Source organism: Sebastes fasciatus, chromosome 5 (genome assembly GCF_043250625.1).
Source record: "Sebastes fasciatus isolate fSebFas1 chromosome 5, fSebFas1.pri, whole genome shotgun sequence".
NCBI lineage: Eukaryota > Metazoa > Chordata > Actinopteri > Perciformes > Sebastidae > Sebastes > Sebastes fasciatus.
In genome coordinates, this window is record NC_133799.1 from 11,775,757 (window position 1) to 11,803,571 (window position 27,815).

The 27,815-nt window shown below is 42.1% G+C and overlaps 1 long non-coding RNA gene across 2 annotated transcripts in view; it reads right to left on the minus strand.

Moving 5' to 3' along the window:
- Window positions 1-27,243, minus strand: part of LOC141767606 (uncharacterized) — a 94,100-nt gene extending 66,857 nt beyond the window's left edge. The window contains exon 1 of one of the 2 annotated variants that reach the window (XR_012593894.1): window positions 26,589-27,241. This is a non-coding gene — a long non-coding RNA (uncharacterized LOC141767606). Of the gene's footprint in view, window positions 1-26,588 lie in introns of both variants that reach the window. The other variant, XR_012593893.1, reaches the window with a different exon arrangement.
- Between the last annotated feature and the right edge of the window lie 572 nt (window positions 27,244-27,815).

Genomic DNA, 27,815 nt, shown 5'->3' on the forward strand with positions numbered 1-27,815 from the left:
CGTCTCCATCCTATTTAAACAGCGCCTGTCGAATTTCACAACCAGCTCATAAAAGACGCAGAAATGCATTGAGGTCCACGGGAAAATAAATCAAGGCTGTTTGCGTTACTCGGTGTGTGTTACGCATGTGTGCACGTGTGTGTGAACAGTCAAGAAAGTGTGACATTACAGAGAGCCAATAAGAATATTCACTCAAAGGCATAATGGCAACGTTATGGCTGCATGAGAAAAGTGTGTCAGCAAGTGCCTTTTTGCCAGAGACAGCATTAACATAGAGTTATCAGTGAGAAGAAAGAGGCTGTAAACATGTTTACATCCACCAGAAATTCTTGAAAAAAATCTCGCAAAAAAGTTTGTGTATGATATATTGCCTGAGACGGAAACGTTATAAAGAGAAGATGAAATTAAAGGTGTAGTTGCAGAGTCGGCATGTTACTACCACCCTCCATTAAAGGCCTCCACCAGCCAGAAAACACAAAGAGGCTGGCAAACATGGAGGACAAATTCTAAATTTATTAAAATAACATGAAAACATCTTTGGTATAAAACAGTAATTAGATTCTGTTTTTTATAAGCGCCACAATGCCTTTTTCATAGTAGGCACTTTGACGTGTCACAAAGAAAAGGTGTAAATAATACAAATAATGAAGGCTGAATTGCATTTAGCTGCGTCAGTTTCAGGGTCCTTGTTTTGTGCATGCTGTGCTTCTTATGTTACCTTGTAACACTCTGCAGAATATTTGCATTATGATATTTGATTAATTTGCTTTTGCCAACATTTTTGAAATTTTGCTTAAAATTTGTACAACATTCGGATGGAAAATACAGGTTTAGAGACACTAAGTGTACTACTTTACGGATTATAATTTTACATGAGATAAAATATTATACATTGCTGAACATTAAAACACCCACTAGTATATAAAATACTCAGACTCGTTTTCTTGCAGAAATGGCCAGGTGACCAAATTTACGTTACATGGACACAGAGAGTATATATTAATAATAGCGAATTAACGTAACTTGCGATTTTTAGGTTGTAGCGGACTCAGTTTTAAAGCTAGAGTGAAGAAGTCCAGAAGAGAAGGAGGCTAAATAATGCTCCAAATATGCTAAATTTTGGCGAGGGAAAACTGGCACGGCCATTCTCAGAGGGGTCCCTTGACCTCTGACCTCAAGATATGTGAATGGAAATGGGTTGTATGGGTACCCATGAGTTTCTTCTTTACAGACATGCCCACTTTATGATAATCACATGCAGTTTTGGGCGAAACGTAGTCAAGTCAGCTACTAACTATGGACAATCATGCGATTATTTGCAATTAAATATTTTAATCGATTGACAGCCCTAATTCGATCATAATTTATCCCTCTGTAAGGGGCCACATTCTCATTCTTCAGTACACCTTGCAGTTAATACTTGCATGACTTTTACTTCTTCTTCGTTACTGCTGCTTTTACTTACGCAAATGATTTGAGTGTTTCTTCCACCACTGACACAGTTTGCGTCACATGCAACAGATGGCAACATCTGTCTATGCAGTAGAAATGCAGAGTGTTTGTGTGTGTGTGTGTGTGTGTGTGTGTGTGTGTGTGCATGTCATCACCAGCGTATACATATTACCAGAATATGTTCCTACTTATGAACTGCTGCAGTGTTTGTTTGTATTATTTCACGTGTGCATTCCTGTGATTATCATCATGTATGAATGTGAGAGTGCGTGTGTCTCTCTCTCTCTGTGTGTGTGTGGGTGCATGTGTGTGTAAGTGTGTGTGTGTGTGTGTGTGTGTTTGCCCTCAACCAAAGAGCTCCAAGCTGTCATGTTTTAGCCTCCTACGGTTAACATCTGCTGCGTTTAGTGCTGCCATGTCGCTCTGTGATACACACACCGTCTAATAGAATCAAAATCACACGCCGCCACGGTTTATCATGTAACACACACACATGCACACGCGCACACACACACACACACACACAAACACACTCACACACACACACACACACACACACACACACACACACACACACACACACACACACACACACACACACATTATTCTGTCAGCCAGTGTATCCACCAGTTGCTGATTAATAACCACTGAAACCTGTCCTGTACATACAGTACTCAAATATGAAACATTACAGGACTGAAGACATTATTTATTCTATAAATTCACAGTAAAATTTACTAACAGGTACAACAGGAATGAATATTGATGGTAAGGCTGTAACTAACAATTATTTCCATTGTCGATTAATATTTTCTCAATTTATCGATTATTTGTTTGGTCTATAAAATGTCAGAAAATGGTGAAAAATGTGTTTCCAAAAGCCCAAAATGACGTCCTCAAATGTCTTGTTTTGTCCACAACTCAAAGATATTCAGTTTGCTGTCATAGAGGAGCAATGAAACCAGAAAATATTCACATTTAAGAAGCTGGAATCAGAGAATTTTGAATTTCTTACTTAAAAAATTACTCAAACCGATTAATTGATTATCAAAATAGTTGGCGATGAATGACAGATATTATCCATTTCTAGCTGTATGATTATCACTTTCTAATTTATATATTTTTTGCATTACATGTGAGTTTTGTGTTTTTTTATGCATGCACTTATAGACTCAATATCTCTGTATCCTCACAACAAAGACGTTAATTCTGACTCTGATTACATCCAGATAACAAGGCTCCAAGTGAAATAGCTTCTTTGGCTTTTCTTTTATGGACAATTTTAAGGTTTCAGACTTCAACACAGCTGGACATTTTTAGACTGGATACTTAAACACTTTCAAAAAGTACCTAAAAAAAAAAATCACTCTGCTCTCTCTTTCTCGCACACAGACAACCGTAAAATCCAATCTTCATAACAGCTTTACACCTATTAGCTCTGATGTGGAAAAAAACTAGATGACTCCACTGATCATCAGCCCCAATACCAAATATTTCTGGGCTCCCGAACCCAAACAATGCCGGCATCTGCTGCCGGACCACTTCTTTAATGGAAACACTCTCTCTCTCTCTGTCTCTCTTTCCCTTCGCTCGCCCATCCAGGCACTAATGTAAATGAAAAGCAGTGGGACGGGGTGTGTTGTTAATGTGTGGACAGGGACAAAAAGCCGAGGTCTGGGGGTATTGTATTGGCCCTGTGACACACATCCCAACCTCACACACTCACCACCTCCTCCTCCTCCCTCTCCTCTATTGACGGCCCCTCAAAATCAATAAAAATGATCTTGGAGTCCATCCACCATTTGGCTGCATCATCTTGGAAGTGCCTTCTTTAGGATATAGCGGCCATACTGTACAATGGGCCAGCCGAGCGCGTGTAATTTGCCATTGATTTCCCCCCTCCTCCCTCTCTCTTCCTGACTCCTTAGCCCCTAGTCACTGCACACAACACAAAAAACTAACTTCATCATACACCCTGTTAATGCACATGCACAATAACCCTCTTTTCTCCTGCCCTCTGGTAATTTCACTCTTTCTTTATCTTTTTCCACTTTCTCTCTCTTTCCTCCTTTATCTCCTCCGTCGTCTCCTCGCTTCGTGCTCCGGCCCTATTCCTGAGATCTCTTCACAGGTCACTGTTCTTTCACTGCAGTAATGGACGACTTGTGCAAATGTTGTTTGCGCCCAACCTGTTTTTTTTTCCATTTTTCTATCTCTTTTCTTTTCCTGAAGTGAATATCCCACATATTGATGTTGTCAACCTCCCATTTCTGAACACATCTTTTAGTTTTTCTAAGTAATATCTTATTTATCTTATCTATTTTTATTGTATTCAAGTTTCAACATAAATTAATATACGTTTTCCCTTAATCACAGATCTCTTAATCTCAATTCCCCACTGGTTGAAATAAACATTTTATTGGATAACCTTTATGTTCTTTATGTGTCCGAGTTAATTTTCTGTTGTATAAATGTGAGAATTTGAATCTATTATTGCATGACTGATGGTGTGCACTCATTTTTTAATACTTTATTTATCTAAAGACACTTTTTTTCAACTTTATTTTGCCGTCTTCCTTGTTGTATGAATGAAGCGGTACAGTTGAAGCAGCGGTGCAGTGTCTGTGTGTGTGTTTCACCAATCAGTGCCGGTCATCCCTGCAAACTCCACCCTGAAAGTTCTGGTACTCTCAGAAAGTACCACCCCTCAACCAGGGCCTGTTTTGGGGGTAAAAGGCCACGGAACTTAATTTCGACCCTGGTTCCTGCGATCGAAACGCAATGAGTTCCTCAAAAGGTTCTTAGTTCCGAGGAAAGTTCCTGCGGTGGAAAAAAGGTAACTAATATAACACCTGACGTTTTACTCCCTTAGTGAAGGCCTCTCTAGGCTGGGTGATGACATCTTTAACCTCAGTGAGGAACATTTCAAAACAGCAGTGATGATGATCTGATTGTAAAACCTCACGACAAAGATGTACACATGTTCATCTTGAATCAGAAGAGCTTGTTGCACACTGAACCAAATGCAACATCATGTACACACATAGATGCTCGCGCAAACATCACACACACACACACACACATACAGACAACTGTCAGTCAGTCTTTGAGAGCGGCGTGTTGTTCGTTAAGTCTGACACTTTGCCTCAGCCGCTCTAAGCCTATTACTGTATTCTTTCTCTGCTGTTCACAACACACACACACACACACACACTCACACACACGGTGGTGCTATCACTAAGACCTTATTCAATAAGCCTATAGCGTATCCTGAAGCCATATCGCACATCATTCTCCCTACAAACACACCCTCCGTCACACACACACACACACGATATCTGAATCTTTTTTTTTCCTGAGTGGTGTTGTCGTCGCTGTTTGTTGAGAGTATCATTTACAGCCAAGGTGTTTGAAGAAAGACACCTCTCCCGTGGCGTGGTGTGTGTGTGTGTGTCTCTTTAGAGTGGGGCTTTGCTGCTCCTGACACCGTTATCAGCTCTAGTCGAATGTATTTCTTATCGAGGTGGAGGTGTGGAGGGAGGTGGTGGTGGTTGGGGTGAGGGGGGGGACCGACGACCGACAATACAAGCTTATCAAACGTCCTCAGCCACGATTCGGCCTGTCACTCAAGACCCATGTGCACGCTCGCACACGCACACACACGCACACACCCACGTATACAAAAACACACAGACAGCAGGCCCTTTTTGATTGATAGATGGCTTTCCCAACAAATAGAAAGCTGGGATCAACATCCTCGTGGCCCCTTTTTACCTTACACACTCATGCAGTGGTTTAACGTATGTATGGATGTGTGTGTGTGTGTGTGTGTGTGTGAGAGAGAGAACATTCCTGAGTAACAAAGGTGGGATTAGGGATGCATTAGTTGGCCGTGGAGCGAGAGGCCTGTCAATAACAGCAGCCAGAATAAACCCTGAAACCTCGATAAGAAGACAAAGGACGAGCCAGATAGCAGCAAGCAGAGAGAGAGAGAGAAAGAGGAAGAGAGAGGGACGAAGGGAGAGAGAAGGATCAATAGAGGGAGAGAGGAGGGGTGTGACAGAGAGGGATGGATGGAGAGGCAGAGAGGGGATCAATATCTAGGGAGACGGGAGGAGAGAAAGTTTTCACAAAGACAAGTGAAAGGGTGAGGTTGGTTGAGGGAGAGGAGGATGATGGAGAAGATGCTGAGAGTCGTGACGGATGTAGGTAAGAAGCAGGGTTAGACTGACATGGGTCGATAATGATAGCTGTAATGTTGTTTTACATCCAGCCAAAAGTTTGAGGTTACTTTGAGTATTTTTATTGAACGGAGAAAGAGGACACGTTTGTACATTTCTCAGAAATGTGAGTCCGACCAAACCAGAAGTTGTTAAATTGTCCTTACAGGCTTCTGCTTTTGGGATTAGGAGGCCTCGTGTATTTTCTTCTCCCTTCGCATCACATTCAGTGACATAAAGAACAAAACAGAAAAATTACTAAAACACGCTTTCACGTCCTTCTTTATTTGTAAAATAATTATTTCCTTATATATATGGTCATCACATTCATGTAATTCCACATTTGAGTTTAGTTACTTTTTGCTCTTAGGCTATATAATGACCCGTTTCCACAACACAAACTTTCCCAGGAACTTTGCCTGCATTTCAAACGAAGGAACCAGGGTCTGAATTTAGCCTCTGGGCCATAGCTCTGCATGGCCCTTAAAAAGTCCCCCCTCTAAGGGTAGTCGATGGTTCAGAGCAGCCCCGTCGCCTAAAAATTACGTTCCCATACAACTAAAATGCATTCTCAATTACGTTTGATAGGAAACGTATTTTGTCGTGGATTACGTTTGTCTTTGACGTATCACAAATACCTTTGTGAGTCCACGGACTGCCGCAGCGAGTGAGGTAATACAATGAGCGAAGCGCAGAGCAGGTGACGTAGTATATGAAGCAACCGTGAATGAAAGTTACGTTGAATAATAGCGTTATTGAATAATAACGGGGGTAACAAATGAGAAAGTCCACTACGAGGTGGATGAGTCCAGCAAACACCGGACTTGCCCCGAGGAGTGTTTGTGTGTGTGTTTGTGTCCCATGTGAAACAGTAATTTTAAGCCAAACCATGATGTGTTTTTGTACTAAACTTAACCCAGTAGCTTTGTCGCAAGAACCGACTGAACTGAACCGTTGTGTTTTTGTTTTGTTTTGTTTCAATTTACAACTTTAATCACGTGTTTAAAACTGTTTAATCCCGGAGAAAATACTTTTCCCTCAAAACATAATTGAGATTGCAGTTTAGTTGTATGGGAATGCAATTTTGTGGGAGACAGGGTTGCTAAGAGCCTATCAGGGTGCAGTTTGCTGTAACGAGTTTCACTGATTGGTCAAAGATGAGCCTTGAAACTACAACAACCTTGTTTCCACTGCAGGAACTTTTCCATGCATGGGCCAAGGAGCTGCACCTACATTTTGAACGGAGGAACCAGGGTACAAAGTTAATATTCCGTCTTTGAGTTTTTGGCCACAAGAAACAAAACAAAAACCACTTGCTCCGAGAGTAGAACTTTTGAATGGCCCAGGGAGTTTGCAGTACTGAACATCTCTCACTGGCCAAACCTGAATGATGCTATAAAGTCTGTAAAATACACCTTGTTTTCGTTCCCTGATCGATTGAAATGGCAGATTGAGACATTTCTGTAAAAGCCTCGTCTCTTCATTAACTCACCAGACGTCCTCCAAGGACGGCACAGAGAAGCGGCCTTCACTGTCTCATGCATGCACTCTCTTTAGAGCTTTTACCTGAGACACGGTGACAATCAAAGCAGCAAGTGTTTGAACCAAGGCTATCGGCAGAGGATCCTCAATCAAATGGGAGCCGTCTGCTCTCGCTTCACGCTCGTCTTTAAATGTGAAATACACAATCAATGAATTCACAGCCCGAAAAAAAGACCATAGGCTGGTCTCATACACTGTTCGAAGCTGTACCTACGGAAAGTAATGCACGGTAATTTGTATATATACCACAAAATCAATTTGTATGTCATCAAACGATGCACAGGTAGGAGGTCGGTGTGGATGAGTGGGTCAAAAAACAGCAGACTTTCACCCAGGCGATCGGTGTTCGTACCCTGTGTGAAAGTTGATTTATTTGTCACGTAACTTCCGTACTTAAGTTACGCCACTTCCAGAGTTATTTCAATCCGAACCACGATATTTTTCTAAACCTAACTAAGTAGCTTTGTTGCATAAACCTTACCATGTTGCTTCCTGTGAAGACGGAAGTTTATTTTGAAAAGACTGGAGCAGAAATTGACACGTGCGTCACGTGTTGCTGGACATTTGTAGGGAAACGCACGAAAAATGAGGAATAATTGTTCGTAAGATATCATGAACCGTTGTATGAGGATAAGTTGCACCACTTGAAATTAATTATGATTCTTCAGAAAGGCCTCTGAAACAGCAACCAGACCATTTAGCAGTAGACATTTCCTAGTCGAGTCTGTACAAATCCAAATCTTTCAGTTAATTATTTTTTACTCCATTTTATGTTTGTCTCCTTTCTTTTTGTTCTGTAAAGCACTTTGGATCAGCTGTGTTGTATGTAAAGTGCTATATACATAAAGCTGAGTTGAAGTGATATGAATTCATGGATGCAGGTTGTTAAGTGGCAGCAAAAAGGAAGATGTAATGTATCAGTACTTATTTAGTATTAATTTCTGTAAATACTGAATGTAATGATTCATTAGGGAAAACAGGAAAACAAACACTAGAAGTTGACCAACAGCACTGCAAAAAAGAAAAACAACTACAGTGCATCAATTTCTGTAACATTCAGGCTCAGAATTTTGTTTTTCCCCAGAAAAGAAAGAAAAATTCAACCATTGGGATAAAATAATACCATTTAATACAAATAGAGTTTTAGTTTGGATTAGGGATGCACCGATACCGATACCGGATTGGATAAAGGGCTGATACTGACTCAAATAGCTGGATCGGATATCGGTAACAATGGGGCCGATACATTCAATTAAATTCTATGTTTATATACTATATACATTATATACTGGAATTTTAATTCCTGTTTAAGTTTTGACCAATTTGTTGCTGCATTAAAAAGGTTTACACCTGAATTGTAATTCCTGTTAAGTTTGAATATTTCTTTGCCAAGTTGCTGTTGTACGATTTATTATTTTAATAATAAATAACAATTCACTAAGTTTATGTTATATTATATACGTACATATGTATTTGATTCATTTTGTTTAAAAAGTTGTTTAACCCTGATGTTGCCTTACACATAAAAGAATGATCCCAGTCACTTCCACACAGTGAGGCATACAGATTATTAACTAAACACCGGTATCGGATCGGTACTCGATATCAGCCGATACCCAAAGTCCAGGTATCGCTATCCGTATTGGGACTGAAAAGTCAGATCGGTGCATCCCTAGTTTAGATGAACGGTACCAAGAGCAAGTTTTAATTAAGAACATGCTTTGACTTAATTGAAAACTATATGACTAGATCATGCGTGGTAAGTAGCATTTGTTCTACAAACGATTTTAAGGTGTGTTTTTAAATGGGTAAGATTGATATCTTGCAGTGAGGGTTTGTCAAGTCGGCGAGATATGGTGGCACATGAACTGTTCCGCATAGAAGCTCCAACTTTATCTCAGAGCAGAATACAGTTGGCATTCGGCCCGACGAGCCGTGTTTTGATGGAAAAGGAGCTAAATAACTCTCCTGTATGCTATTTATCATCCTGCCAAAGACGTGCCATCTTGAATTGGCGGTTGAAGAGCGGCGGGCTCTTAGTCACAACAATCCTACAGAGGCTTGAACCAATGACAGCGGGGCGGCGGGCAGCGGCGCGCGGGGAGGGGCGTGTAATTGTTTCACCGGCTCTCATTAATTAATTTCCTTCCTTCATTTATACTGGAAACACTACATAGGTCTGGGAGGTATAGGTAATGATACGGAGGGAGAGGCATGAATACTGAGCGAGAGAGCATCCTGTTGCCGTCAGCGTGGCAGCGAGCAGCTAGCTGTCACACAAAGACACAATGAGGCCCGGCAACAAACAGCCACTTAAAAAAACAGCCTGGCAACAGAGAGCAAATTCAATTAGAGAAGTAATTAGTAGATACAGGGCCAGGCAGCGGGCTGCCGCGACGCCACAACACAGGAATTAATAGGCGCGGATAGGAGGAGGACGCTGTCATAATTAAGAGGCAATCACCTATGTCAATGAATACCTAAAAAAAAACACGGCCCCCCAACGCAAAACTATTAATTCAGTGATCAAAAAATATTTCAGGAGATGATTAATACAGCAAATTCATTTTAAAAGACTAATTTCTGGAAAGATAGCAAGACAATTGCACATAATGTACTCCGCCTGGCATTTATATTGCTAATTAAATTTTTTCTTTCTGATAATTTGTGGAAGGGTTGCTCTTCCCTGTCTTTCTCTCCCCCCATGTGTGTGTGTGTTTGCTTCTTCTAGAGGTATGAACCAATGGAGGCAGTGTTGCAGCAGTAAATACACGGCAGCCGAACAGAGCTGTGTCTCGCAACGCCTCCCCGCAAAACTCTGCCACGCATGGACGAAAGAAACAACACGAGCACAAAAAAAAACAACACAAAAAAACTTGCCGTTTCTTTCCTTCTTCAACTCTGCAACATCCCTCCACCCTCGCCTTATTTATCTCCCCCTCAACACCACCGCCGCCTCCCCCACAACTCCACAGATACAAAAGACCCAGCAATTAAATTAGACGATAAGGACGTGAAATAAATCAGCAGGTTCTTGATTGATTTGTCTCTCTCTTGGGGTGGGGGTGGAGGGCGGTGGCAGCTATCATTTCACACCAACAGCTCTTCTATCGCTAACTAATTACTCTGTTTCTAAAATCCCTCAGATGAGACGCCGAGGTTTCATATAACAGATAGAGAGGCTTTGCAAAAAACACAGAAGCGGAGAGAGACGGAGGGATCTGAAGGATTAGAGAATCATCAGAGAGTGTAAACAACAAGAGAAATGCTTCTTCTGGGTAGCCTTGGTGTCTAACAGGCAATAAGTGACGGGATTGTTTGTCTTCCGGCCTGATGTTGCCGTCGCCCCCATCAGTGTAGACGTCCTGATACTGTCGGAAAGTCATTAATCTAAACAATAACCACCGAGCTGCCCGGAGAAGCTGCAGAGTGAATGTCGTGTAAGGTTTCTACACACCTAAACACGACATGAACTCAATAATAAACATATAAAAGTTTACTGACCACTCAAATGCTGTATCTTCAGACCGGGACAAAGAAAGTATTTATAGGAGGTCACTTCACATCTCATTACTTCATTGTCCCTTCAAGGGAAACCTGCTTTGCAGTAGCCATTAGAAAATAAATGCAGTTCATAAGTACTTCAATATATATATACATAACCCCCAAAACAGAGACCATCATGAAGTAAACAAACAGAAAAACAACAAGAAAAAAACAAACAAATGTAATGTAATATCGTAATATTAGAATTAGGGCTTTGTATTGGCAAGAATCTGGCGATACGATACGTAGCATGATCCAGGGGTTACGATTATTACGATACTATAAGCAAGGCGATATCATAGTATAAAAAACATTCCACCATATGCATAAAATCTGAGTTAAATAAAGTTAACATTTATTTATGGGACTTGTATGTATCACAGTCCAGTCCGTTGGTACCAACCATGTCGTGTTAGCCTGTCACGAAGGAGGCTAAATAACGCTCCAAACTTGCGCAAAATTTTGGCAGGGGGGGCCCTTGACCTCTGACCTCAAGATATGTGAATGAAAATGTGTTCTATGGGTACCCACGAGTCTCCCCTTTACAGACATGCCCACTTCATGATAATCACATGCAGTTTGGGGCAAGTCATAGTCAAGTCAGCACACTGACACACTGACAGCTGTTGTTGCCTGTTGGGCTGCTGTTATGATTTGAGCATATTTTTTATGCTAGATGCAGTACCTGTGAGGTTTTCTGGACAATATTTGTCATTGTTTTGTGTTGTTAATTGATTTCCAATAATAAATATATACATACATTTGCATAAAGCAAGCACATTTGCCAACTCCCATGTTGATAAGAGTGTTAAATACTTGACAAATCTCTCTTAAAGGTACATTCAGAACATGTGTGATTAATTTGCGATTAATCGTGATTAAAGATGTTAAACAATTGACAGCCCTAATGAATATAAATACAGGAGAGCATAATCATCTTACCATCCCTCAGATTTATCTTCTGACCAATTGGAGGGGTCCTGACACCAAGTTAGGAACTACTGTTAGATACAAACCACACACACCAAACAAACTTCTAAGCCCGATGTGTGCCCAAAGTGTCAATCTGACCATGAATCTACACATTAGGACACTCACACTCTGAGAGCTGAAAATCATTTTGCACCAAAATAAATACAATAAAAGTAGAATAAAACTTTAACCATATACAGATTGACCTTTAACCTTAGTGTTAAGTAAAAACGGTGTTGCTGGATTTAACCTGAACCTCCTGAAAGAACACTAAACAAAGACATTCTGGATGAAAACTATTTGTCGTTGCCTCAACAGTCTGAGTTTCCACACCAGAGAGAAATACCTTCACATTTTATTCCATCTTCTACGCGGAAATGAAAAGCAAGGCCAACGTTGAGGGAGGGGGGGCATTTCCACATCTTTTAAATACAGATTTAGTTTCTCTGGCTCGGTTTAAAAAACGGAGGGAGATCTCCATACGCAGAATTTACATATTCATCTTTGACAGTTGGGGGTTATTTGGAGCCCCATTTTGGAGTGACGTGAGAAAAAAAATATCCACTTAGCCATATCATCACCTACGATCGGGACTCATAAGCCTGGCAATAGGCTGAGAGGGGAGGATAACACTAATATGGCCTCAGATTTCTATGCGGGACTAGTTAATGCTATTTACTGAGGAAGGTAGATGATCGACTGGAGAGCAGAGAGGAGAAGGGAGGGAAGGAGATGGACATTAAGTGGCCTTCGGAGTCTGTGGCCGCTTTGAGAGCCAATTACCAGGCTAATGGAGTTAATGCCAGAGATGAGATGGGCTCGGGAGATGAGAGAGGAGAGAGGATAGCGGGGATGCCTGACAACGAGACAAACTGCAGCAGAGGGAACGATTAGCGTTCGTTAATCTGATGGGCAAATCATTAGGCATCAAACATACTGTAACGCATCAGGAAAGAAACCCAAAAACGGGTTGGAGAGGGGCGAGGAAACGCGCCACAAAACGCGCACGAACGAGATCTGTCTCGGTTTCATGATCCGTCATGTTAGGCTGCAGATTAAAAGTGTGATCTCCGGGCTTATAAACGATTTAGCCAATTACAAAACGTTATCTAAAAACGCTTTAATTTGCCATTCAGAGCTGCAACAGGGGCCCTCAGAGCCGTCAATGAGGGTGATTAGAGCCCAGATTGCAGCTTCGAAAGGCCCCAAAACATCTGCTGTCAGAGTGACTTGGAGACGTCAACGCAGGGAAAAAAAACAGTTCTTCAGAGCCTGGCATCTGATTAGAGAGGAGAGGAGAGGAGAAGAGAGGAGAGGAGAGTAGAAGAGAGGAGAGGAGAGGAGAGGAGAGGAGGAAGAAGGAGGGAAGAGAAGAAGAGAATGAAATTAGAAAAAAGAGGAAAGAAGAGGTGGAAAGACCTGAGTTGGTCGGCTGCCAGCTAGCTCAGTGTGACAGGGAAGGCCCATCTGCGCTCCCCGACACTCAAGATGGCAGATGTAGAAGCAGATTGATTTTCATTCAGCTGTCATGATACACAAGTGGAAGAAAAAACACTCGCACACACACACACAATCATGGCGTTCGAGAGCTCTGTCAAGTGCCTGGGCTGCTGTTGGCTGTCGGTCTGCCAAGCTGTTTCTCTCCTTCCTGTAATTTCCTCATTCTCCATCCCTCCCTCTCTCTCCCTCGCTCTTCCTCCCTCTGTCTCTCTCAACGAGCGCGAGCGAAATCTAAACGCCACATCTGGCGCTCAAATTAAATCATTTACAGTCCATAGAGAGAAGCGCGTTTAGTGACAATACAGCCGGTGGGGAATCAGTGTGTTTTCTCTAAGCTGTGACACCATCGTCTCCTCTGGCATCTGATTAGATGTCATCGCGGCGCTGCTCAGATGTGCGAGACGTGTTTTCTTGCTGCCCCGTTATAAATCGGAGGGTTGGAAAAGGGAGCTGATCATCTGGTGGCGTCGCCTCTGACACCTGCACTCCTCTCTCTCTTTGTACCACGGCTTACATCTGCGGCGGGTCTCTTAACTTCGGCAGATTTTATTTTTGTTTGGGGATGCAAAATCGCGCTAGTGAACCTGATTAACGATGGTGTTTTTTTTACTTCCACAAATGTTTAAAAGGTCTTACTTAGGTGTTGGTGGGTTTCATTGCCTGTGGTAAGACCTAGAGGTCCTCACAGGTCAAAGATTTTAGATCCTATAGGAAACAGACCTCTGGAAAATCTGTCCACACCCAAAGTGCAAAAGAGACCTGATCCAAAAGGGAACCGAGGACAGACTCTGTTCTCGACCCTGGCAGCAGCATGATGCTCCACCACAAACTGCAACAGTCAAACAGAGCAGCACCGCGTTATTGTGTCTGAGAGCAAATGTTTCTCCTGTAATGATGATCATGTACCTCGTGATAGCGTGGGCACATAATGTAATCGGTGTGTGCCTGACCACCGTTTAACACTGGTAACACCGACCACCGCGACAAGTCCAGTAACAACCTCCAGTTCCGCCCCAGGTTAAAACTGTTAGCTCTGTCATCACTATTGCCGTTGTTACTGCTGTTCACGCTGTTAGCACTGTTAGCTGCTAGCCACCGGCTCAGACATCTCCGTGTTCAGAGCCTTGTATAGGCAGGCAATCCCAGCTCTATGACTTGTAGCTACTGCGGTAGTGTGCCAATGACACGTCGCATTAAATCAAAGAATGCTTGCGGTGATTGGCTGCGAGTAAAACCACACATATAGTCGTTTTTGTCAAGATCTGGGCACAAAAAGGATCAAAAAGGTTTCGCTCTACATAGACATGAACGAGCATCGGTCAAAACAGTGAGGTGACACACGTCAGCTAAAACAACAATATCACTCTATATTTCACCTGCTTGGCAGTAATGTTAGCTGATCAGACGAAGGTCTCTCCATGACTCACTGCTGATCCTAGTGTTGGCTTTTCCTGCTTCAGCCTCCCGACCGTGGTCAGAAGGCACAGGGGAGACACCCGAGTTTTGGTCGGAGACGATAACGTCACTTGCTCCGGAGCCCTGTCACTTCACTCAGCAGCAGGAAACAAGAAATGGGAAACTTCTGTTGGTCTGGAGGAACTGCAGCATTTATTTCTGCACAAACTGAGAGGTGGAGCGAGAGAGCGAGTGAGAATGAGCGCGGTGTGTGAGTAAAGGCAAGCAGCCAGGGGATCAGAATACAGCAGAGACTCCGACCCTGAAGACCAAAGCTACGGTCTCCCCTGTGTCTTCTGACCCCGGTCGGGAGGCTGAAGCAGGAAAAGTTAACACTGTTTAACAGACGGGCTTCACTAGATAGAACTTTGCGGTTTTGGTGTTTCCGTGTAGTTTGTGTTGGAGTCTGAGTCTGAACAGCGTAGACACACGCGAGCACACATGGGACACCGACCCACAATGATTTATACGTTTAAGAAGTTACAAACAGTCCCTGTAATAAAGTGCCCCTTTATCTAACGTACTCAAAAAAGTGGATTCAAAGTTATACTTTAAGAAAATCTTTAAAACCTGGATTAGAAATGAGGAAAAGCAGCTTTAATAGTTTCTTTGGTCTGCAAAATAACATCCATCTTCACAAGTTATTTGGCCTTAGAGACTCTTTATCAAAAATATAACATTCTCCGAAATGCAGGTTTTCTTTATACCAGTATAGTTTGTGGGGCATTTTTGTCTTTATTTTGATAGAGAAAGGAAGAGACGTGACAGGAAATGAGGGAAGAAATAACAGTAAAGGTCTCAGACCAAACATGAACCATGGACAATGTACCATGGTCAGCATCTTAAAGCCCAAGGCCACCACAGCACCCAATTCAGGCTTTACTGTTTATATCTATCTATCTATCTATATTTTCTAGAGATGGCGATAAATATATCAAAATATGATAGCATAAAGTAGCTGCATTAGTATCAAGAAAAATGCCTTTGATTAAAAAAGAAACGCTTCAAATAAGTTGATTTGAAATGAAGTGTTATAATACCACCCCATTAGTGTCTCATTTTTAGCTTGTCTTGAGAAAACAAGATTTCAGGACTCAATAACAGACTAAATGATCTGTTAAGACAGAGATTTACTGTATTAAAAAAAAGGTACCACAGCAATGCAGTCCCATTAAAAGCACAAAACACACTTTCACATGACGACTGCTGTGCATAATCTGCCCACAGCCTCCAATAGCGAACAATAATGACCACTGGGGTTCCGTCACTCAGCTAATACTGACACTAATAAAACATTCCACTTCCTGCTAATCACATTCAGCTGTCGCTAACTGCTGCTCCATCAATGGCTGATTCAGAGCTAATAAAATCATAAAATATTTTTTTTCCCAAGATTTCGTGAGCATTTTTTCGTCGTAGAGAGTTTGGGAAGCCCCATAGAAGGCTATTGACTTGTAGCTCAGCCTGGGAACGGACTGACTCCTGTGAAATCCCTATAAAATATGAGCCTGGTGGTCATCCATCATTATGGGCAGACAGCACAGGCCTTTGTTTGTCCGGCACTGGCCAGTTCTGGACTGGTCTGGCTACTGGCGAGACTGTAATGTGTGTGTGTGAGAGAGAGAGAGAGAGAGACGGAGAGAGAGACAGCTGAAACAGAAACAGTCTGAAATAGAAAGCAGTGTGTGTGTGTGTATGTGTGAGAGAGAGAGGGAAGCAGTTGACCTTGTGTCAATTAGGAGCCCATATCGTTCCATTCCCCAGGGGCGAGGCCGACTCTGAAACATTAAATCATTTCATTCACTTCAAACCGATCCTGCTGTTTCCCCCCTCACACACCGCCCGTGTCTGAAAGCTCCCGCTGCCCGGCCGACATTCACGCTAAACTGTGGATGAAAGTGGCTTGAACCTCAGAGGCGTCGATGCTGCAGTAACGCCTCGTTTAGCAAGCAGAGAGGTAAAAGAGCAATGATCCTTCAACAGAGGCACAAATTGTTTTATTTGATCAACTTCAACTGATGTTTATTTGGTTGATTCAGAGGACAGCAGGGATACAATGGAAAGTTTAACACATTCCTCTGCAGGGTAATTTAATCACATAATATACTGACTCCCTTTCAAACTAAAGTTAACAAGCTGGAATAACACGTTAACGCAAATTCATTTTTACGCCACTAATTTCTTTAACACATTAATGCAACTTGCGATTTTTAGGTTGTAGCGGGCTCAGTTTTAAAGTGAGAGTGAAGATACCGGTATATGAAACTAGAAAATCAAAGGAATCCATTTGTACCAATCACGTCATAGCTTGTCGCGAAAGAGGCTAAATAACGCTTCAAACTTAAGCTGAATTTTTGGCAAGGAAAAACTGGCAAGGCCATTTTCAAAGGGGTCCCTTGACCTCTGACCTCAAGATGTGTGAATGAAAGTGGGTTCTATGGGTACCCACGAGTCTCCCCTTTACAGACATGCCCACTTTATGATAATCACTTGCAGTACGGGGAAAGTCATAGTCAAGTCAGCACACTGACACACTGACAGCTGTTGTTGCCTGTTGGGCTTGAGTTTGCCATGTTATGATTTAATCATATTTTTTATGCTAAATGCAGTACCTGTGAGGGTTTCTGGACAATATTTGTAATTTTTTGGTGTTGGTAATTGATTTTCAATAACAAAATATATACATACATTTGCACCAAGCACGTATTTGCCCACTCCCATGTTGATAAGGGTATAAAAGGGAGACAAATCTCCTTTTAAGGTACATTTTGAACAGAAAAAAGTGCTATTATTCGCGATTAACTATATGGACAATCATGCGATTAATCTTGATTAAATATTTTATCGATTGACAGCTCTACTTCAAACATAAGTTAAATGTATGTAGTGCAAGACAGATGTTTTTTTTCTATGGAGGCTGTATATTCATTGCCATTTATTTGTATTAGCTTAGCAAAATATCTCAAAAGGAGAGCCAAAGTGATTAGTTTTTGGTGTGGATTAGGACTGCAACTAACTTATTTTTCACTGTTGATTAATCTGTTTATTATTTTCTCGATTAATCGATTGTTTGGTCTACAAAATGGTGCAAAATGTCGATCAGTGTTTCCCAAAGCCCAAGATGATGTCCTCAAATGTCTTGTTTTGTCCACAACTCAAAGATATTCAGTTTACTGTCATAGAGGAGTAAAGAAACCAGAAAATATTCACATTTAAGAAGCTGCAATCAGAGAATTTGGACTTGTTTTTTTTTTTAAATTACTCAAACCGATTAATCAATTATCAAAATAGTTGACGATTAATTAAATAGATGACAATTAATCGATTAATTGTTGCAGCTTTATCGGGGTCTTCAACAAGGTTCACCCACAACTTCAGATTGAATTCTTGACAGATCATTTTAGAGCATTTTCTGCTATTTTTCATGAGCTACTATGCTTACTTAGGTTTAAAATGTTTTACTCTATAGAATATAACTATACAGTATTTTTAAAGAATCCCCAAAAACATAATAAGTCACAAAAACCATGCATATTCAGCAGGAAATGTTAATGTCATGTGCAAACATCACATTAAGCATTCACTAACAGTAATTAATGTAAACTATATTAGTATAGATCCAACATGAAAGAAATACCAACACATCCAAACTAGAATAACTTTAAATGTACTTCTGTTACGATGTTGATTTTGCATGAACACACACTGATTTAGAAAAGTATCACACACACTTAGGCGTTGTTAAACTTCATGCAAATTCTCAAACTGATTTAGTAATAAATCCCATATTTCCGATCGTTGTTTGTTGGTGGCAGACTCCAAATCAGCTTTTCCATAAAATCCTCTCTGACAAAATGTGACAAACTATTGTTGTTCTTTGTCTCCATATCACTCTAATCCTCTTTCTCTCTCTCTCTCTGCCTCTCCATCCCTCCATCCGCACTCCCCAACCGCAGGGAAAGGCCTCAGTACTGACCGCCGTGAGCACACGCACACAGCTATGGTTGGCTCTGTGGGTCTTACTGGGGGGCTAAGCTGTGTGGTCACATTTTACATGTGTGTGTGTGTTTCGGTGTTAAATGGGGAGTTGGTCTGGGTGTCACTGGGTTTTGGCTGTTGGGCAGAGTGTGTGTGTGTGTGTGTGTGCGTGTGTGTGTGTGTGCGTGTGTGTGTGTGTGTGTGTGTGTGTGTGTGTGGCAACGGTATATAGACTTGGCCGGACTTAGGAGAGGGCGAGCCGGATTTGGCTATTCTGACTGTGTGTGTAACACTTTGGCACACGGTCAGGTTGATTGGGGTTGCTGTATGCATACATGTGCATGCCTGCATCCATGTGTGTGTGTGTGCGTGTGTGTGTGTTTGGCCGTTGTTGTAGGTATGCTGCAGATCAGTTTAAGCCTTATAAACCTATTGTTGTGCAATAAAACCATCCTCTCTCATCTCTTATAACCTCTTTGTTTGACAGTCTATCCATGCTTCTGTTAATATGCACACACACTGAGGTCTAATACTCTATAATACACTGCTGCAGGCAGAACAATGCCATGCCTCCACTTTTTCAAATTGAGATTAACAAAAATTCTTGATTTTGTTTAGGTTTTTACATATAGGTTTCAGGGATGTAGAGTGATGGAATTTATTTTTTACAAATAAATCAACAAGCTAAAGGCTCAGTGAACGACCGTTAACTGTGGTCAATACGAAATTCAGAGCATTTCTATTGCCTCCACACGGCTCTCAACATGGAGACGGCTGAGCTGGCGGCTAACAGCTAACGGTGCTAACAGCGCTAACAGTGTTTACCTGAGGGGGAACCGGAGGGTGGGTGCTACGCTTCCCTGACAACGGCGTCGGTTGGGATGGCGTTATTAGCTGTAACCTCCATATGACAGCAGTGCAGAGCAATGTCATGAGCTAGCCAGTGGGGCACGCTCACATGCACTAATATGCACTAAAAGGCACGGCCGGCCGGTTGGCCCGGCTATGTCTACACAGCACAGCGAAGCTCAGATTACAACACACACAGAGGGACAGCGACTTTATTCTCTGCTCAGGTAGATAATACTCCTCTATATCTTTGCATAGACAATAATTGTGTGCTGCTATGTTAATGCTCTAGTATAGAGAACTGTTAAGTAAAAAGGGGGAAAAGGTGAATGGCTTTCTGATGTTATTAAAGCAACACTTTTTAAACATTTCATTAGGATCCACTCAGCTGTTCTGTGTTACTGATGACTCTAATACAAACATATCTGCCAAAATAAGCATCAACATGGCAGACAGAGTGGATGAAGTGGTATTTATTTTTAAGATTTGTCTCTACACAATCTTTGAATAAAAATGTAATGCACAAACATGCCATCTAAAATCATGGTCAAGTATCTCAGGGGTTAATCGTCTGCACTGACTATGTGTGTAGGTGCACAGCTATGCAGGGAGACGGACGCTGAACTGTTTCCCGTGGTCATTTGACTCGGTCAAAAGACAATGGCGATTGTTGTTAGTTGTTATGGTGACAATACACGTCAGTGGGGCTGTAAAGTGTGTCATACATTGTTGCTGCGCCGACAAGCCGGCAGTGAAGGTAGTCACAGAGCCGGATCAATTTCAATTTATACTTTCTTTCATACTCACTTATAAAAGGGACAGCCGGCATGGTGGTACTAAACTGCACACACACACTAGACGCCGACGCTGTTACACGTCACGCCAGCAGAGTGAATCCACGACTTGCCGCAAGTCGGTTCATATGAAGGTTTATACGGAAGTTAGCCTGCTACAACGATTGCGATGGCAACGGATTACATAAAAGTGACCGCCACTCTCACACATCCTGCTATGTTGATTTGAATAGGAATGTCTGTTCTACTCCTATTCTATTTCTAAGCTCAGACAACTAGCATAATAGCTAGCTTGTGATGACAATGACAATTAAACTGTAAACTGGTAAACTGTACCTTTCACAAAACCTCATAATTTGATCCATTGCTCATATAGAAATGTTGATTATAGTAGCTTTAAAGGACCAGTGTGTAACATTTAGGGGGATCTATTGGCAGAAATGGAATATAATATTAATAAGTATGTTTTCTTTAGTGTATAATCACCTGAAAATAGGAGTCGTTGTGTTTTCGTTACCTTGGAATGACGTTTATATCTACATAGGGAGCGGGTCCTCTTCACGTAGTCCAGCATGTTGCACCGGCATGTTTCTACAGTAGCCCAGAACGGACAAACCAGACACTGTTATCTTTTCCTGCTTGGACCGGAGTCGATTACGTTACTCGCTGCTGTCGCCGCCACTCTCTCTCTCTCTTGCTTCACCACTCACTTCCCACGTACACACACACACACACACACACTATGCACTGGCTCTTCTCCAAATAACTTATGCTACTCTTACAACAATTGACTCTAGAGAGGGCCATTCGCATTTTTTGCGTCGGCCACCGTACGTCTCCTACACGCTTTACAAGGCTTCAGTTGATTGCAACGCCAGAGACCCACTGCTCCTTTAAGTTACCAAATATGAATCCAAAAGTTATTAAAACAATGTTCATCCTTTCATACCAAAACTGAGAACACAAATACATGCTGGATGTCAATTTATTCTGACAACATAAGGTTATAATCCAAGTCACTGCATTGTGTCTGCATGTTCAATAATCACAGACACACCTTCCTGATGATTCTATCATTTTTGCCATCACCATCTTTCCACAAAAAAAAGCTGTACTGTGTCATATATGTCACTAAGCAAAGATAGTTTTTCTTTGAGATATTTTATGTGAAAATTAAAAACAACATTTTTATATAGACAAAAATCAAACAAGGTGATGCAATAATGAAACTGCCTCAGCTGCACTTTGGCTTAATAAAAGGTGATTTCTGGGAATACTGACATACAAAAACCATAAGAACATATAGCGCCATATATAAGACAAGAGACTAAACAATTAACGTGATCTTACATAGTTTCAGATGTCGACTATACCAGAACTGTACTGACTAATTATAATTTGGTAATGATCCACAAAACTTCATAGAGCTCTCACACCATTGTCATTCAAACCCTGGTATCCAGATTACAACATTGATCTTCAAAATTGTTTTCCATGTAACGTCAGCCTCATTAAAGTTTATTAGCCTGAATACAAAAGTGTCAATAAGTCTGTGTTTATTCCCTCGACTCCTCAGAAACGTCCCTGAGCTGTGGTCGTTGTGAAGTCTCCTCGTCGGTAAACTAACGCCGCGCTGATTAAAGTGGATTTAGAGCTTGTTGCATTTGATCAAAGTCCAGCTGATATCAGAATCGCAGACCGGCTAAGCTCTCGGAGCCAAATCCATAATAATACCCTTACACCACCCACAACAAAGACACAGCCAACACAAGTAAATAAACGTAGGCAGAAAATATCATTCGAGGACCCCTCCCATCTGAGTAAAATAATACCGCCGAATACAAACCGCCATAATTGGTGGGAGAATTAGGTTGATAAGAGATGGGAGTCGGACAGTAAATCCATTCAGCTCATCTGTTTACCATTGAAGCTTTTGAAGAAAAGTGTTGTTTGTCCTTGTTGGTGTGTCACAAAGATTAGCGCCACACAGAGTTATGGATTTGTAAAAATTATTTTACTTTATTTTTTATTGATCTCTTAACTGCAAGAAGAAGAAAAAAAGTAAAAAAGCTTTTGGTTTCCAAACCAAAAATATCATTACGATAACCAGTTTGATCGTGTTTGCATATCGGTGTTTTAGTGTGGTGGGTTTATTAGCTGAGCTGCAGCTTCAAAAGCAGTTTTGTAAAAACCTGTAAGTAGCACTTTCAGCTCTCTTAATGTGCCGCATCCAACTTCGCTGTCAATATTTTCTCCCTTAACACTAACCCCTACAGCAGCTGCACGGCAGGGATGGTGGAACACTAACGTGTAATGTCTTAATGCACAATAAAAGAGATGCAACCTCTAAAAGAAATGCACGCACACGCTCTTCCATCCCATCCATGTGTTTGCCTCTTCTCCTCTCAGGGAGCGCTAAAGTTTTCTCCGTCAGCCTCTTAAGTGTCTGGCCTCCAGCTATATTACCCTCTTTTCCTCATCCCTCCACCTATCCCTCCATCGCATCTTAATGTGTTTGATAAAACATGACGCATATAGAGGGAAGGGCACAAGGCGGATGATGTGCTTTTTTGGCCAAAACAGGCATCAGCTAAAGGACGAGGATAAAGGGCTGAGTCTGCTCTGTCTGTCTATCCGAGTCCGTCCGTCCACACACTTAAGAGGCCGTCCGGCTTCTTTTCAAAGCCAGCCACTCTCGTCGGACCGCTGCGTCTCAGGGCTTTTGTCCCCCCCCCGCCTCAATCTCCCCATCCCACCACCGCGGCCACCCACCCCCGCCTCTCCGCCCGCTGCTGAGTGTCTGTAATGACCCAGACGAGGAAGGGAAGGGGGGAAAAAAACTAAGGAAGTGAGAGGAATGGAGAGAAAAAGAGAGCGAGCGGGAGGAACTGGAGGGCGAAGGAGGGAAGGGACAAAAGGAGGAGATGGGAAAGTGAAGGAGAGAGTGGTGGCGGAGGAGACAGAGGAGCGAGATGCGCGGGGGGGGGGAAAAGGAGGCCGAGTCTTTAGGAGGAAGCCAGGCGGCACTAAGCGTCTCTGTCGCTGCGCAGTCAGGCCTGCCTTCCCCCTGGCCACGAAACCCTGCCCTCCACCCCCGCACCACATCGCCATCCTGACCACGTTGCACTCCTCTCCTCCCCTGTCCACTTCATCCTCTCATCCTGACACACTCGTACTTTATTCTGAATTTGCAACACTTATAAGGACTCTCCACTTTAAACCTATTGAACCCTTGTCTTTCACTCTCTTTATCTATAGTCTCATGGTCAATACATGTCTCAGCCACATGGTTTTATAATAAGGACAAGTTAGGCTACTCAGGAATGTCATCAATTGGCATTTGAGTGGTGCTTTGCATGTTCTTGAGTACTTTGTATGATTAAAGTTGAACTACTACTCAAGTTTTTTTTATGCAATTCGCATCAAGAGGGTTGAGGGGTTAAAGGCACTAAGTGTCATGTTTTAATTTTTAATTTCACTTTTGAAAAGTACAATTTCTTTGATGGCAAATTTGTGATACTGGGCTATATATAAATAAATTGACTTACAAACAAATCAACAGCCTTTACACTGTATAATTTAGGATTTGGTGCAACATCTTTGCATTGCTCTACAGCACAAAACACTGAAGAGGGTGGTATTGTCATACAACGGTTTGTATGATATCTTTTGTATCTTCTGTTTACCTAGGAATGTCCAGCAACACATGCTCGTTACATGCATACAGTCTTATCAGAATAAACTGTTTTAACTTTCTTCACAGGAAACAACTTGGTTCGGTTTAGGCAACAAAACTACTTAGTTTAGGTTTAGGAAAAGATCGTGGTTTGAGTTAAAATAACTCTGGAAGTGGCGTAACTTAGGTACGAAAGTTACGTGACAAATAAATCAACGTTGACTTCTGGTTCCATACCGGACACAAACATCGGTCTCCTGGGTGAATTTCTACACCCTGACCTCCTCCCTATGCTGCGTTTGTAGGTCTTTATACTTCCTGGTTCAAGATTACGTGGATTACATACAAATTGATTTCGTGGGATATACACAAATTATAGCGCATTACTTTTTGTAGGTGCAGCTATGAATGGTGTATGAGAACAGCCTGAAATAAAACAAGTTTTCAAAAATGAGTCAAATCCATTAAAAATCTTTGTCTTCTTCACTTCATTTAGACAAGTTATAACATCTTTGCCTTTATAAATGCCGGGCCATGAGAGCTGTATCTTCATTTAGACGTCCTTAACACTCACCCCTGACAGAGATAAATGCATTTACAATAATTGCAACAAGTTAATAATAGTAACTTATATGTTGTTTAAAATGTATATGTATAAGACAAAGGAACAAAATCATCATCATCATCAGCATCAGCCTCTCAATTTAGCACAAAGTCTTCTGCATTGCTTTACAGCACAAAATAGGAAGATCGTGCAGTTCTTCAAGTGTAAATGGAGCTAAAGATAAAGTTTCTGATAATTGCACATAAAGCAAGGAAGGAGTGCAAGAAGTTGCAGCATCCTCTGAAGGGGCTCAGGATGAATGTGGTTTTAATTTAGAGAAATGCTATTATTAGCTAACAATCATCTCCACTGTGGATTAATGTGTTGACAAAAAATATATATTAATTTGACAACCACATATCGATGTCTCAGAAACACAAAACTCACTATTTGGATGTCACCAACTTTAGTCTTCCTGTTTGGTCCTCACAAGGATGGGGACACAAACAGCACACAAACAGCACATACACAGCACACACACACACACACACACACACACACACACACACACACACACACACACACACATGCTCACACACAGCCTGGGGCCTCAGGACTAATTGCTAGATTGGAGCAGATTTTCTAGTTCAGTTCAGGGCTGTAATTGTGAGGAGAGCAGGGAGGAATGACAGGGCTTCAAGCTGAGAGGACAAATCACCAGGGGCTACCGATTAGACTGCACTGATGTTCACATGTCCGTGTGTGTGTGTGTGTGTGTGCGTGCATGTGTGTATTGGGGGTGAGGGGTTAAGCCAACCATCTCTCAATTCCAGGTTTCCGTGGCACTGACCCCAAACTGACAAACACACACACACACCATGTTGACCCCTATAGACCCCACAGAGAAGAGTATCAGAATACTTGTTGTGAAAACACTCCTCTGTGAGTGTTTCTCTCTCTATAATGAAAAATATGAAGAATCCAAAAGTACCACCCCACGTTTTAACATATTCACCTTGTGCAAATTGTAAGGCTGTCCTCGACCAAAGAAATTCTTACACTCTAGCACCATTTTGTCGACTAATCGATTAGTTGGTTTAATCGACAGATTTGTAAAACTGAGTTCCTCCACAAAGAATCACACAAAAGCACCAATCTTATGTATACCAGAGATGTGCTCATACGTTTCTTGGAAATAAGTCATTCAGCATGAACAAAGCATAAAGAACGACTAATCGACTAAAGAAATCTTAGTCGACTAAGAACAAAACGACCGATTAGTTGATTAGTCGACTAATCGGTCGGACTAAGAGGGGGCAGCCTGAGCATATTGTGAAAAGGGTATTTACAGAAATATAGAATAAGCTTTGAACTTGTTCTTAACTTCTTAAATGTTGTACTTTGAATGTCTTACATCCAAAGTAAAATCATTCTCAATTCCCACAAAATTTCCGTCTGCAGGTCAGGAGACAGCGTAGAGGTATGAGAGGAAAAGAGGAAAAGTATGCATAGTATCAGTATGCATACTTGGTTTTTGAGTATGCTGTAAATGTATACTAGTATTCTGCCATAATGAAGAAAAAAACTGAGGAAAAGCTGTTTCAAACTGCTAATATAACAACATAATGTCACTCTCATGACATCTGAAAGCAGAATCCAATACAAACGGTGGAAAAAAAAAGATCACTATCGACTCGATCCGAGCTCCACCTCTCTTCATCTATCTGCAGGAGCCTCATCAGACGCAGCGGGACAGGAAGGAGACATGTGGAGGGAGACCACAGAGATGTCAACACACACGCACACACACACACACACACACACACAGGGACAGAAACCTCACTCTGAGCTGCACCGCAGGCATTTTGCTACCAGATCACATCTGCATGAAAACACCAGCACAGTCAGGAAAGCCTGCATGGAAACTCTTCATGGCCTCTGACAGTTCACACTCTCTACATCTGCACCCACACCTGGAATTAAAACCAATCAGCCAATCAAACTACTCTGTGTCGGTAACAAAGTCACGGATTCGGTCAACCATTCAGCCGTCAGCTTACCTTGCAGTGATGTCATGGTTGTCGTTATGACAAGGCCTATGGTCCTGTTGTCTGATTGGACGTCGGCCGCTGTCCAAATCATGCATTACATCCATGGCAGGAAAAGCAAAAAAAAGACTCCCCCTTTCATAAAGCTGGGACTTTTTCTGCCCATATGTTGGTTTCTGGTTGTCTTGCTACCTGTCTCACCTCCAGCCCAGTCTAGGTCTTATACCTTAACTGGTTTAAACATCTTCTTCAGCCTAAAAACAGTCTTCTCCTAACACTCATTCAGCACAAACGGGATTTATTTCTGTCTATTTCAACCTTTGCCACCCTAGTCTCAGTTGTCTCCCAGTTCTTCTTCACTATCACTTTATCTTGCCTACCTGGCCTCCTCCTCTTCCTCCATGTGACACTTTCTCCTAACCTTATCCCTCGTCTTTAACCCGCCTAGCATTCTTCTCCCAGCTATGGCACCTTAATCGCGGCCTCTCCTCATCTTCACCTTTCTCCCACCTTAGCCCGTGTCCACCCCGCCCTTCCACCTTCACACTTTCCTCCCCCAGCCTCGGAGCTCCTACCCCGGCCTGGGCTCTCCCTGTCCCTGCCTCTCCTCCAGCCTGCCTTCCCCTCTACTCTGCCTCCCTCAGCCCCAGCCTTCTGCTCAGTGTTCAAGGGGAGAGCCAGCTAGGAATGCTGTGGCTCTAGACGTTTTGTCCAAGCCCTAGGTCTCTTTCACTGAGGCAAGATTAGTTCATACAAAAACTCAACAATACACCACTGAAAGCCATTGTTGATATTCAACATTTTTCACATAGCGGAGCAGAATAGACAATGTGGCAGCCGGGAAAGCCCGAAGCGGACTAGCAGGGTTGATGGCTGATGGTATCTCAGCCGAGCGAGGGCCTTAATCCCTTTTATACACACACAAGTACACACACACTCTCAACAGCCTGGAGACAGCAAAATCAATACTGCTCTCTCTCTCTCTCTCTCTCTATGTCTGTGTGTGGATCAGTGGGTGGGTGTGATACGGAGAAAAAAAGAGAATAGTACTGTTTGTACCTCTGTGTGTGTGTGTGTGTGTGTGTGTTGGACTGTCTTGGCTCATATGCACTCTTAGATCTTTGTACATAAAGGATTTCTCAAGGTTCTCCATCACAAGAACTTCACGACAACTTCACTTTAAAAAATAAGATGCAAAACATTGCTTGTGAAATTATGAATTTCACTTTCTATGAAATT